The sequence below is a fragment of the Anolis carolinensis genome, chromosome 2 (genome assembly GCF_035594765.1).
Source record: "Anolis carolinensis isolate JA03-04 chromosome 2, rAnoCar3.1.pri, whole genome shotgun sequence".
Lineage (NCBI taxonomy): Eukaryota > Metazoa > Chordata > Lepidosauria > Squamata > Dactyloidae > Anolis > Anolis carolinensis.
In genome coordinates this window covers 53,522,894-53,536,957 of record NC_085842.1, presented here as the reverse complement: position 1 = coordinate 53,536,957, position 14,064 = coordinate 53,522,894, and the positions used below count along the sequence as shown (strand labels likewise).

The 14,064-nt window shown below is 42.4% G+C and overlaps 1 long non-coding RNA gene across 1 annotated transcript; it reads right to left on the bottom strand.

The window, feature by feature from the left end:
* Positions 1-649: 649 nt before the first annotated feature.
* On the bottom strand, positions 650-9,257 carry LOC134296002 (uncharacterized). Its single transcript, XR_010002552.1, has 2 exons — positions 8,406-9,257; positions 650-5,092 (listed from the first exon to the last, which is right to left on the bottom strand). It is a non-coding gene; the product is annotated as an uncharacterized LOC134296002 (long non-coding RNA).
* Between the last annotated feature and the right edge of the window lie 4,807 nt (positions 9,258-14,064).

The window sequence follows — 14,064 nt, the reverse complement described above, 5'->3', positions numbered from 1 at the left end:
TTGCTTATTTCTCAGATGGCTGACTACAAGGGGATCCATGAGACCAATGCATTATAAGAGGGATGGCTTGGACCTGTCTTTGACGCAAGTGATCATGCAACCTACTCCTTTCATGCTGCCCTGGGTCCTACAAAATCTGTGTGTCAGACATTCCAGCCAGCAAGACCAGGCAGACATCTCTTCCCATTGTCATGGTTACTTCCGCTTTGTGCACATGCAAAGAAAGTGAAAACAGGTGTAACAGATTGTTACATTTGTTTTGTCTTCAATTGGATCCTGGTATTACATTCTGATATGGCAACAAGTTGGAGACTGCAAATAACTTACAAATAGAAACAGAATAAGATGGAGAAATATTGATTAGTAAGTTATTCCATTTGTATCCATTTACAAATGAAATTAGCTTAATGGTACTTGACTTGTTTTTGAGAAATCATTTTAAGACAAATGTATATTTTATGGAGTGGTTTCATATAATCCTTTAGCATAAAATCTTCTACTGAAAAAAGAAGAGAAGGCTTATGGATGAATGCACTTACAATAAGCATTATATTCTTTCCATTTTTAACTGGAAAAATGCTTTTGAATGAATGTAATTTAAATAAGAAAATCAGCATATGTGAAATCACATTGTCTTAATGAAGCCATATTTAACAACACACTGAAAAGCATTTTATTCAATCGTATTCTATGGTTGGGGAGGAAAATCTTATGAAATGTTATTATATACATATGTACATTCCCAGCCAGACCGCAGTCACCTAGAACTGTGGATACAACCAAACACCATTATATTACTTGACTTCCCGTCCTAGCATACTTAGAAAGTCAGAAATTCTGAGAGAGGCACAGTCTCTAGGAATGTAATAGGTCCTCCAGTGTGAATAACTTTCAGCATTTTAACTTTGAATATGGTTTAATGGATTTTAACTGAGAATTTTTAAGTACTGTTTATATATAATCCTGTTTTAATGTTCACATATTTGTATATTTTAAATAGTTATGCTGACACTTTTTTGTTAAGCCGCTTTGAGTCCCCTTCGGAGGAGAACAAGAAGGGTATAAATAAATATAATAAATATAATAATACCTTAGAATTACCTAGAGGACCTAGAAAACTCTTAGAGAGACCATTTTCAGTTCCTCCTGCACAAAAGCCATTGAGATACATAGGCATTGCATAAGACCACAGAGTATTTCACACAAGTCCAATTCATGCCAATGGGGTGTACAGAAAAGAAGAGGCACACTGAATTCATTATTTGTATTAAAATTTACAGTAAAATGTATAGAGATGTCTTGAAACAATTGCTGGTCCTACTTTGCTTTCACTAAGAGAAACTGTAAAAGAGCTATTATTCTGAAGCCTTTGCTCTTTGTGCTGTACAACCAACTTTTATTTTGCTATACATTTACATTGAAAAGCTTTCAAGCAAAACTGAGAAAGTGTTCTAGTACTGAGTGAATCTTACTGCAGCTCATCGTGAAATGTACGTAGGCAATGGGGCAGGATAGCAGGGGAGACAGAGATGAATATTTTCATGTAGATATTCTGAAGCTGGTTTCTGAAAATACACTGAATGACATCATCACATCATGTAACCATGACCGAAACAATCCTTAAAATGAGGCTTTTCTTTTCTTCAAAAACCAGAGGCACCAAAAAAGACAGACAGAAACAAGTGGGCCAGTGGCACATTGGCTGGAGAGTTCTGGGAACGTTGTCAACAAAACTAATTTTTCAAAATTTCCCAAAATGCTGAGTCCTTAAATACTAGAATGCAGATGAATAACCGCCACTGTTAAGACAGAATCCATATCACTGTGGTTCCTTATCAGACATTGCCTTCTTTTTCAGTTCTCAGGGCAAGGGAAGGAATCTCAGGGTGAGAGCATGCTTTGAAAAGAGTATGCATATATATTTTACTCATTAGACGCACAGTGTTTTTTTTAAATGATGTATTCAGTATAACTTTGGTTAATGCTTAATTTATTATGGTTAATACCATCACCAAGGGTTATCTTTTGTAGCATTATGAAAGTTTGTGCCTTGTAACACCACAGAGGATCATTTCCAAGGGTGCATCTACATTGTCGAATTAATGTAGTGTGACACCACTTTAACTGTCATGGCTCAATGTTATAGAAACATGGAAATTAGAGTTTCACAAGGGCTTTAACCATCTCTGTTAAAGAGTGCTGGTGTCTTCCCAAACTAAAACAAAAACCAAGGTTCCCATAGTATTGATCCATGGCAGTTAAAATGGTGTCAAACTGCATTGCTTTTACAGTGCAGATCTCAGATTTTGGTTCTGGAATAATTCTGATCTGGCAACCTTAAATATTAAAGAAATGCAAATTTTCTCTAATGCAGAGGAACACAAATTATCAGCCACAGCAGCCTCACTTTCCACAAAACTGTGGTAGGAGAGGGATGCTTTTCCTGGCTCCTGCAGTTACTAGGGATTTGAACAAGGAAATATCTTTCCTACCTTCCAATTCATCTACTTCCAAGCTGTTTTCCCATCTAGTCGTGCATATGCACAGATGTGCCCATGGGATCAACAGAATTGTGTAACACTAAGATAGCAAATCCTCAATCTCTGATTGGACATAAAAGCAGGGGCATTCTCTAATGTTAGAAGATAACATTCACTCTTATCAGCAATCACAATGAGCACTTGTTTTACAGTACTGGAAGAAAAAATAGCCTCACTTTGTACCTGGTAACATAGCATTGGATGGAAGATGGTGGCCTCTGGGGATGACCGAAAATGGGGACCTGAACATTTCTCTTCTCCTGCTCTAGTAAACTGCATGTTAAAATGTCACTTATCAGCAACCAGGGAAAATGTATTTCTTACACAGGTCACAGAGTTCTTATTAGTGAGCCCATTTTCTAAAGCCCTAATTCTAAACCTTGCTGACATAGCTAAACATAACAAATTAGTGTTAACTCGGTTTTTTTTATGAGAAAAGCTGTAGGCGGTTATTACTTGTAAAGCATTGCTAAATGAACCTACTTATTGTTAGCAGAGTGAAGAATTCCCAGCAAGCAGCCAATGCATATTTAATGGATTTAAAAATTGTTCTATGAATATATTTTATTTTGATTTTCGACTGCATCTTGTGTGACATACAATAAAAATTTAACTTTTGATCCATGAATTGTCCATAGAAACATATAAGTAGGCCAATGTCTGTATGATGGCTCCATACCCACAGTGAGCCATTTCAAGGAAGTGCCTCCATTTTCATGAAAAGCATGAATGTCAAAAGAGATGGCTGATCTATGACAATCTTTCTTGCAGAAAGATTCAGGTTAATACTTAGGCTGGTATATTGTATAGCCCTCCATGTCGTTTAAATACTGATATCTATGTAATATATCTGGTTGGCATTCTGTTAGTGACATACGTAAGAATTAGCCCAGCTTATGCCTGCATGTGAACATCAAAATGATCTTCTTTCTTCATGCAGTGATTGAAACCTGCCCCCAAATCTACATGCTGCACTCCCCTGCAATCCAGCCATCTCAGGAGAAAGGCAGGATAAAATAAAATAATATAATATATAAAATCTGGCCAGCAGAACTGGGTAGCAGTGACGAGGGTCCCAGTCTTGTGTTAGTGTTCAATTGGTACTCCAATGGCCAGATTATTTTACTGTATTGGCAAAGGGGAAAGATTGAACAATGGGTGGTTATTACCAATGATGGGTTCAACAAAGAGTCCATTGTGTCGGGTGTGGGATTGGCGCACTCCCAGCACACATTTACATAATCTGTTGCTGGGCACTTTGGCTGCACCTAGAGTGAGTTCATCAGGTGGTGATAAAGCAGTGTTGCTCAACTGGGGGTATTTTTTTCAGATCCCAAAGCTGAGATATCCAGGGGTCATTCCTGAACCTCATCACTTTTGTGGGTCCCAGTTTCAGACAAAACAAGTACTAACCAAGTACTAACCGTTCTTAGCTTTGAACATCAGATGGGATATGATGCCTCTAGGATATTTAGGCCATTGGAGGCATGCAGCATGTTAAAGGTAAGCTTCTTAGTGGGTCAGAGAGGAGATGGAGCATAGTTCTACTTAGGCAGAACTTTACAGCCTGTTTCTTAATGCAACTTCTTAGCTATCTACACCTACATCTTTATCATTCTGAAGTGAAATTGGAGACCAAGGGATAGAAAGAGGGAGGGAGAGTCTGGTATTTGTACATGCATAGGAAATTGGTGTGGAAAATTCAAAGATTTTAATGAAGAAAATGTTTGTGTGCTTATTGCATTTCTTTTCATTTCCCTCCCGCTGCTACTCCATTTCATCTTGCTAAATTAGTGATAATCCTGCTGAGATGGAGAAAATCTTTAAAACATTGAAATGAGGTGTAGGAGGAGAAACAGAAAAATAATGTGGGGATTGCAATCTAGAAACAAGGACACAATCTAGAGGAAGGGAAAGGGACTGGATGCACCAACAACAAATAGCATAAATAATGTCACAAGCAAAACTACCCATAAGGGAATCAAAATGTGCTTCTATTTACCACACTAGCTGAGCATCTCCTAAAATATTCCTTTTTAAAAAGTAAGTTTTCTTGAGAAAAAAATTGTTGGGGATTGTGGAAGATAGATAGAAGCTCTTATGTGTGCCCGTGAGCCAGAGTCACCCTGCAGAATGATGCACCACTCAGCTTCGCAGAACAAATAACACAGGAACTTTTACTGATTCCAAAAGATCAACAGAACAATGGTATTTACAATAGTCCCTCTGTTTGCTCACAGAAATCAGCAGTCATAAGCAGTCCTTTCTTAGTCCATAAATCTGCTTCAGTGAAGATCAGCAGCAAACAAGGCCTCAGAAATAGTCAGGTCTCTGAGTATAGAGCCATCTTCTTTCCAGCCAGTATTCAGATAACTCACATACACACAGAGAGAGAAACCTGTTCAAACCGGTTCTCCAGCAGCAAGGCAGCAACAGTTACAAACTAATTCCCAGGTCCTTGCAAACTCAGCCAATTTGCTTCATGCATTGATTTTCCAGTTAACACACATGTAGTATCTTTGCAAACCATCACAAAAAACAAGTCTGAAAATCTGAAAAAGAACATACAAAAGGAATAGGTTGTTATTAATATAATGAATAAGAAAACAAGTTGTTTGATATAAAACATCTTATAAGGTATTTTTTTTAAAAAGTAGCATGTGGAGAATCCGTACATTGACTCTGTACATTGGGATCTACTGAAGCCTAAAGCTGTTCATCTGATACTACTACTAAAATTGTACCAGCCTTTTAGCTTCTGTTGTAAAATTCAGAAGCAAACAGAAATGGTTTGTCCAAATGAGCAAAGTAGCCAAAGGGTTTGAATCTGATAGCATTTGGACTATCCTGTGAAATCGCTACCAACCAAGTTAAAAAGTAGCCTGCAGCTGCCTTCTCAATTACTTTCTTTTCTCTCTCCAAATCAATATTTTTTTCTCCCATGTGACATCTTAATGGTATTGCAAAAGTAAAAGAACTGTTACTCAGACTGATTTGCATTCAAGAGTTCTGGCTTCCAGGTGAAGGTTGGCAACCTATTTGATATGGACTCATAATTTCTCTAGAGCCCTCGGTGGCACAGTGGGTTAAACGCTTGTGCTGGCAGGACTGATGACTTGAAGGTTGGGTTGCTGACCTGAAGGCTGCCGGTTCCAATCTAACTGGGGGAGAGTGCAGACGAACTCCCTCTATCAGCTCTACCTCCATGAGGGGACATGAGAGAAGCCTCCCAAAAGGATAGTGAAAACATCAAAACATCCCTGGACAACGTCCTTGCAGACGGTCAATTCTCTCACACAGAAGCAATTTGCAGTTTCTCAAGTTGCTCCTGACATGGGGAAAAATTACACTTATTTATTGACTTTATGACTTAACCACCTTTCAAGACCATTCATTTTCAAAGATGGTTTATAGCAAAATGTATACCAGGCTATCTTGTCTGGTGTAGATGAGCCTTTAGTTAACCCATTCCATTTTAAGACTAACATGTATCTTCTGGTCCTTTCTGCCTCCTCTGATGCTATCTTTCCAGTACCATTTCCCTGTGCCAGGCATCCTTATCACCCTGGCAGCAGAGCTGTAGATATGCTATATCATCAGTATACAAAGGCAGGTGTTGACTGCTGCTTCTCAAAAAGTCGCTTCCCAGCCACTCAGCAAGAACAGCTGCTTCTGCATTTAATTCCCTTCAGTGCATGAAGTTAATGTTCTTCATAAAAGTGTAAGAACGATCCTCTTCCTGCAACCCCCTCCTCCTCCCCCACCTCGGTATGGTCTCATGACGTCTGAATGCATATTGTAAATTGCTGCACATTCTCAAGAGCCGTAAAACTCTGTGATGATTTTCTAAATCTAAGCACCAATGTTTGTTGTTCTCCCCCTCCCAAGTGCCCAATCCCTTATGTCATTTAGGTAGACAAAGTTAACAATTCACAACAACATTACAAAAAATTATGCAGGGCAATACTTTCCCTGAAAGAAAAGAGATTAGTTCTGAAAACTTGGAAGAAGAAAGACAAAATCTGTTAATGCTGCTACGAATTTGACTTTAAATGCAGTTCAACCACTTCAATGAGATTGTTGCTTTTGCAGAGCATTTATTTAAGGTTAATGATTATAGTTCATGTTATTCTTACCCTCTTTCTTTTATAGAAGGTATATATTCTTTTTTGTTTTCACATTGATTAACAACATAATAATAAGAAATGATTCAATCATTCTGACTTGTGATGAGCTTAAGTGTAATAGTTCTCTGGGAATTAAATAAAATCAGAAAGATAAACATTACTGCAAGATTATTTTTGAGCCACCATTGCTCCATCTGAGACTTGAACCAGATAGTGAGGTTCTATACTTGGCTTTGACTCAGCATAGATGCCTATTCTTTCAAGGTCTCATATGTATAACAAAAAAGAAAATTGCATGATAAAGCTACTTTTGTGGATTACAACTCCCTAAGCCTCCAGCCAGTATAGTTAGTTGGAGAAGTCATTAATTCATAAACTGAGCTTGGAAAAATAACGATAAGACTCTGAATTGTCAAGGTCCATGGCACCTCAGATTGTTTAGGTTACCCAGAACCTTTTTTTTTACAGATGAGGTTAGATGAGGCTCTTTAAAAGGTAAGAGCCATCTCAATTTTCTCAGCCTATAAAAAGAGTATCAGCCTGCCTCAAATATTCTCAGACGAACCCATAATTCTGCCAGTCAGGTCAAAGGCAAGAAGAAGTATCTTTGCAAGATTACTAGAAGATCAATAACTGATAGCAGGAAGAGCATCTTACAGAGAATATTTTCACTCTTCTAAAATGCTTCATATACCTTTATATGTCAGTTTTATGCTTCACTAATATATACTGGTTCACTGATATAACAGAATAATGAAAAAGGCACAACCTATATGTGCAAGAAAATATAATTTCTCAAGCTATTTTACTGCCATACAATCTTTGCTGATTTTGAAGATTATTTTTTTTTTTTACTGTTTGGCAGATGATGATGATCAAAACTGAAATTAAAATATTTTTTTCAATAACTATGCTTATTTATCTACAATTGATATTCTTTTGTACACCTGCGTTGGTCAACTGAAAAGTAAATCCTCTCATAGATAGATAGATAGATAGATAGATAGATAGATAGATAGATAGAAAGATAGACAGACAAACAGACAGACAGACAGACAGACAGACAGACATATAGATTTGCCTTCTAAATCATACTAAAATACTCTTTGTACTTGCTTATATAATCCTAAAATTGTAGATTAGGAAGGAACAACAAGTTCTAATGCATGAAATCCACAGCCAAAATATATTAGTCAGATTGACAATGAATTTTTACATAACAATCAATGTAGAGTTCACTGCCTCCAGTGGGAGCCTGTTCCACGGTCAAATGGCTATTGAGTTTAGTTGATTTATTCTTTCTTGTAATTTGAAACTATTGGTGCAGCCAAAACTCTGGTGAAGCAGAATTCTTCCACATGATGGTCCTTCAGACATTTTTAGATGGCTGTTCTAACATCCATCTCCAGACCAAGCAAGCCTCCCTCGATCTGGACATGATACGGTAGATCTAGTCACACAACATGGAACCACATTGGCCGCCTTCCGCTTCTTCCACTATCACTATTGACTTGGATTTAGCTTTTGGTCTATTACAACTACACAATTTCGTCTACATCAATGTCTTTCAAATCAGTTGATCATCCCATATTTTCACTTGGGTTTTTTTTCTCTCTAAATGAAGAGTCTTAGATTTATTCCTATTGAAATTAAGTTGATTAATTTTGGCCCATGTTTTCTATCTGTTAAAGTCATTTTGAATCCTAATGCTCTCTTCTGAGAGATTATGTACACTTACCAGTTTGAAGTCAGCTACAAATCGGAAGATAATTCCTCTTCATCATCATTATTAGTTATAACAATGTTGAATATTGAGCCCCGGACAAAAAGCAGCCACAGTACCAGTTTCTTTTTCTTCCTGGAAGATGACAAAAAAAATCCACTGGTGAGCACTCTTTAGATTTGAATTAGTAGCCTATAAATCCCAACAGTAGTATCATCTGACCCATATTTTACCAGCTTGTCCATGAAAATAGCACAGAGAACTCTTGAAATTATTGCTGAAAACAAGATATAAAATATTCTCAGCATTTCCCTAATCTACTAAGTTTGTAATTCTATTTTTAAAATTCTCTTATGCTTAGATTTGATAAAAAAGATCCTGGCTTTGAGAAATTGCATCATTTTTAATAAGTACTCATAGACTGGCTGATTATGTATTCTAAAATCTCTCTTGGAAATGATGCCAAACAGACATGAAAGAAGTCAGTATGGTAAATATTAATTCCTGTACTCATTCTTTTAAACTTTTTTCATCACATCACACTGCTAGTACAATGGAGAGACAAAGAAATATAGAAATGCCACCAAAAGCTGCATCAGAAGTGTGAATAGAGATATCCTCAGTCTTCTGGCCACATTTCCAGAAGGCAAAATCAGGAATTGCTGACTCAGAAAATTACTTTCTGACAAGTAAATAGTTGGGTAAAAACATATGGCTTGATGTTGTTGAAAACAGGTTATTAGGACTAGATGAACATTTTGTCTAATCTGGCAAGATGAATTTTGCATTTTAGTCCTATTGGGCTTATACATATTTATTGTACAGGCAACATAATGGGAATGGGTACTGTCCCATGTCTTCCTGAAAGCCATAGTAGACAATATTTTAAAATAGAATCATAGAATCATAGAATAGTAGAGTTGGAAGAGACCTCATGGGCCATGCAGTCCAACCCCCTGCCAAGAAGCAGGAAAAATCATAGCTAACCATTACATTTTTTACTTCACATAAAGTAGAAGCAGGGCCGGCCCCACTATTGAGGCACCTGACGCCGCCGCCTCGGGCGCAGGCCCGGGGGGGCGCCGTCAGGCTGGGTGGGAGGTGGGGCACCGCCCTGACGGTGCCCCGCCTCCCGCCAGTGCGCCCTGGCCCGTCTGGCCTGCTAGAAAAGGCCAGATAGGCGAGCGGGAGTAGCGTGGGAGGCGGGGCCAGCTCTGACGCCGCTCCCCCCCCGCCCAGCGTGCCTTGGCCCTGCCTCCCACGCAGCGTGGGAGGCGGGGCCAAGGCACGCTGGGCGGGGGGGGGAGCGGCGTCAGAGCTGGCCCCGCCTCCCACGCTACCCCCGCTCGCCCGTCTGGCCTTTTCTAGCAGGCCAGTGTTCAGCGGAGGTCCCTCCAGGCCGCAATCGCGGCCTGGAGGGACCTCCGCTGAATTCTGGCCTGCTAGAAATGGCCAGACGGGCGAGCGGGGGTAGCGTGGGAGGCGGGGCCAGCTCTGGCCCCGCCCCCCCGCCCAGCGTGCCCTGGCCCCGCCTCCCACGTTGCGTGGGAGGCAGGGCCAAGGCACGCTGGGCGGGGGGGGGGGAGCGGCGTCAGAGCTGGCCCCGCCTCCCACGCTACCCCCGCTCGCCCGTCTGGCCATTTCTAACAGGCCAGAGTTCAGCGGAGGTCCCTCCAGGCCGCAATCGCGGCCTGGAGGAACCTCCGCTGAACTCTGGCCTGCTAGAAATGGCCAGACGGGCGAGCGGGGGTAGCGTGGGAGGCGGGGCCAGCTCTGGCCCCGCCCCCCCGCCCAGCGTGCCCTGGCCCCGCCTCCCACGCTGCGTGGGAGGCGGGGCCAGGGCACGCTGGGCGGGGCCAACTCTGGCCCCGCCCCCCTCACTATTCGCCCTGGCCCCGCCTCCCACGCAGCGTGGGAGGCGGGGCCAGGGCACGCTGGGCGGGACCAGGGCGCCAGTGGCGGGGGCGCTTTTCAGCACCCCCGCTTCACATCAAAAAATATCTCCGGCCGGCCCTGAGTAGAAGTGATCCAGTATAGATTGAGACAATCATGTGAGTGTGTTAGCCTTTTGTCTCTCATTACTTACTTACTTACTTACAGGGAAAAGGCAGAACTGCTCAATGCCTTCTTTGCCTGGGCCTGCTAGAAATGGCCAGACGGGCGAGCGGGGGTAGCGTGGGAGGCGGGGCCAGCTCACAAAAAGAAAGCCATCTTCAACCTCAGCAACATGGAATGGACGAAGGATTGGGGGAAATCCAACCCCAAATAGGGAAACAAGTTGTCCAGGAACACCTGGCCTCTCTAAACGAATTCAAGTCCCCAGGGCCAGATCAGCTACATCCAAGAGTATTGAAGGAATTAGCGGAAGTTATTTCAGAACCATTAGAAATTATCTTCGAGAGTTCTTGGAGAACAGGAGAAGTCCCAGCAGATTGGAGGAGGGCAAATGTGGTCCCTATCTTCAAGAAGGGAAAAAAGAACGACCCAAACAATTACTGTCCGGTCAGCCTCACATCGATACCAGGCAAGATTCTGGAAAAGATCATCAAGGAAGTGGTCTGCGAACACTTAGAAACAAATGCGGTCATTGCTAATAGTCAGCACGGATTTATCAAAAACAAGTCATGCCAGACTAATCTGATCTCTTTTTTCGATAGAGTTACGAGTTGGGTCGATACAGGGAATGCTGTGGATGTAGCGTACCTGGATTTCAGTAAGGCCTTCGACAAAGTCCCCCACGACCTTCTGGCAAATAAACTAGTAAAATGTGGGCTAGACAAAACTACGGTTAGGTGGATTTGCAATTGGCTAAGCGAACGAACGCAAAGGGTGCTCACCAATGCGTCATCTTCATCATGGAAAGAAGTGACAAGTGGAGTGCCGCAGGGCTCCGTCCTGGGCCCGGTTCTGTTCAACATCTTCACTAACGACTTAGACGAAGGGTTAGAAGGCACGATCATCAAGTTTGCAGATGACACAAAACTGGGAGGGATAGCTAACACTCCAGAAGACAGGAGCAGAATTCAAAACGATCTTGACAGACTAGAGAGATGGGCCGAAACTAACAAAATGAAGTTCAACAAGGACAAATGCAAGATACTTCATTTCGGCAGAAAAAATGGAAATCAAAGATACAGAATGGGGGACGCCTGGCTTGACAGCAGTGTGTGCGAAAAAGACCTTGGAGTCCTCGTGGACAACAAGTTAAACATGAGCCAACAATGTGATGCAGCAGCTAAAAAAGCCAACGGGATTCTGGCCTGCATCAATAGGGGTATAGCGTCTAGATCCAGGGAAGTCATGCTCCCCCTCTATTCTGCCTTGGTCAGACCACACCTGGAATATTGCGTCCAATTCTGGGCACCACAGTTGAAGGGAGATGTTGACAAGCTGGAAAGCGTCCAGAGGAGGGCGACTAAAATGATTAAGGGTCTGGAGAACAAGCCCTATGAGGAGCGGCTTAAAGAGCTGGGCATGTTTAGCCTGCAGAAGAGAAGGCTGAGAGGAGACATGATAGCCATGTACAAATATGTGAAGGGAAGTCATAGGGAGGAGGGAGCAAGCTTGTTTTCTGCTGCCCTGCAGACTAGGACACGGAACAATGGCTTCAAACTACAGGAAAGGAGATTCCACCTGAACATCAGGAAGAACTTCCTCACTGTGAGGGCTGTTTGACAGTGGAACTCTCTCCCCCAGGCTGTGGTGGAGGCTCCTTCCTTGGAGGCTTTTAAGCAGAGGCTGGATGGCCATCTGTCGGGGGTGCTTTGAATGCGATTTCCTGCTTCTTGGCAGGGGGTTGGACTGGATGGCCCATGAGGTCTCTTCCAATTCTACTATTCTATGATTCTATGATTCTATGATTCTACTTTACTTATTTAGATGATTTTTTCCCCCCCACAAGATGGCGCCGAAGCAATAAGCCTCGTACGGAGCTCTGAGAAGCAAAATATTCTATCTGCTCTAATCGTCCTTGCTTGGCCCCCCCTCAGCTCAATTTGAATCTGAGCATCCCTTCAACCTTCTGAGGGACTAGAATGAGGGCGGATTCCAGAGGAATTAAGGAGGATTAGGTAGGCGAAGAGAAAAGAAGATCTGGAGGGTAAGATGGGGCACGGCCGCCATTAATTTTGGCTGAGAGAGACTCCTCGCTCCCTGCCCTCCCTGTTTCCCTCCTTCCTTCGCCTCTTTGCTTCTTTGCATCTGTTCCATCTGCTCCGGAGGTGACAGGAGCTCTGCTCCTTCGGCACGCTGCTGTTTGGGAGGCTGCTGACTTTACAAGCCATCTCTCCGTCCTGGGAGGTGGCTCCCTCCCTCCCTGCTGATCAGCTGCTAGGCCACCGAGCCATTCCGGGAGGTGGCCGAAGAGCTCAGCCGACCCTTCCCAGCAGAGCTGGTCCTTCTCAGCAGGCTCTCGCTCTCCTGAGCCCAAAGTGCTGCCTTGCCATCTCAGGAGGCAGTAGGAGCCCCAGTCTTTTGCCATGGGCTGTTGCTGAGCGGACGTCAGACCACTGGGAAGTGGCTGAAGAACTCAGCCAGCCCTTTCCAGCAGGCACTCGCTTTTCTGGGCCCAACATCTCACTTCATCGTCCAGGGAGGCTGCAGAAGTCCCAGTCTTTGCCGTGGGCTGCGGCTGTTGGACCACTGAGCCACCTCGCCATTCCGGGAGGTGGCTGAAGAGCCTAGCAGATCTTCTTCCAAAGGCCTTTGCTCTCCTTGGGCCCAACGCGCCACCTCGCTGTCCCGGGAGGCGGCAAGAGTGTCTGGTCAACCATCAAGCTATTCAGCAACATTACCGACCTGGGAGGTGTGAGCAGCGCCAGAAGTCACTACACTGTCTACCATCCGATTATATTGCAGCTTGCCATCTTAGCCCTTATCCTTTTTTTAAAAAAATTATTTTTATTTTTATTATTATTATTATTATTATTATTATTATTATTATTATTATTTTCTTCCTTTCTTTGATTTTTATTTTAGTTTTAAATGTGGGAGTGAGAAAGTTTTAATTTAATCTAACAGGGGAGGAGATATTTGACTGTGATAGGAAGTGGGTTTGCAAGAGTGGTATTAAAGGTCATAGGAAATGATCACATAGGAATTGAGAGTACCTTGAGTTTAATTGATTGTTGAACTGATGGTTTTGGAATGTGATTGATGGTTTGTGTATTGTTTGTTGATATATTGCTGATTGAAAGTTTGACTGAAATAGTCAGTAGGAACGGTGTGTCAACTTTGAATTTTGAAGGTCAAGAGTGGTTTACTATAGGAAGGCTTTCTGGAAGGTTATAGGAAATGAATATGCAGGAAACTCAGAGGAATAATGATCTTCCTTGCCTATGTGATCTTCTGGGGAAATCGTTCAGTACGGTTCTGTATCAGATGGAGATACTGAACAAGAAAATTGACCATCTTTTTAAAGGAATTTCCCTAATTGTGAAAAACTTTACTCGTATAGACATTTCAACAACTGTACCAACCAGTTTTGTTAATACTGATGAGGAAACAAGTGCTTTGGAAGGCCAGGGAAGGAAGAGGCTGGAGGGGCAGAAGGTAGTCAATAGGATAGGATCTGAAGCTACTAAGGGAGGGGAGGGGTTTGTGCCTGGGGGAGAGGGAAAGGGGAGGGATGGTTGGAAGGAGACCAGCAGAGTCTTGCAGAGGACAAACAACTCTT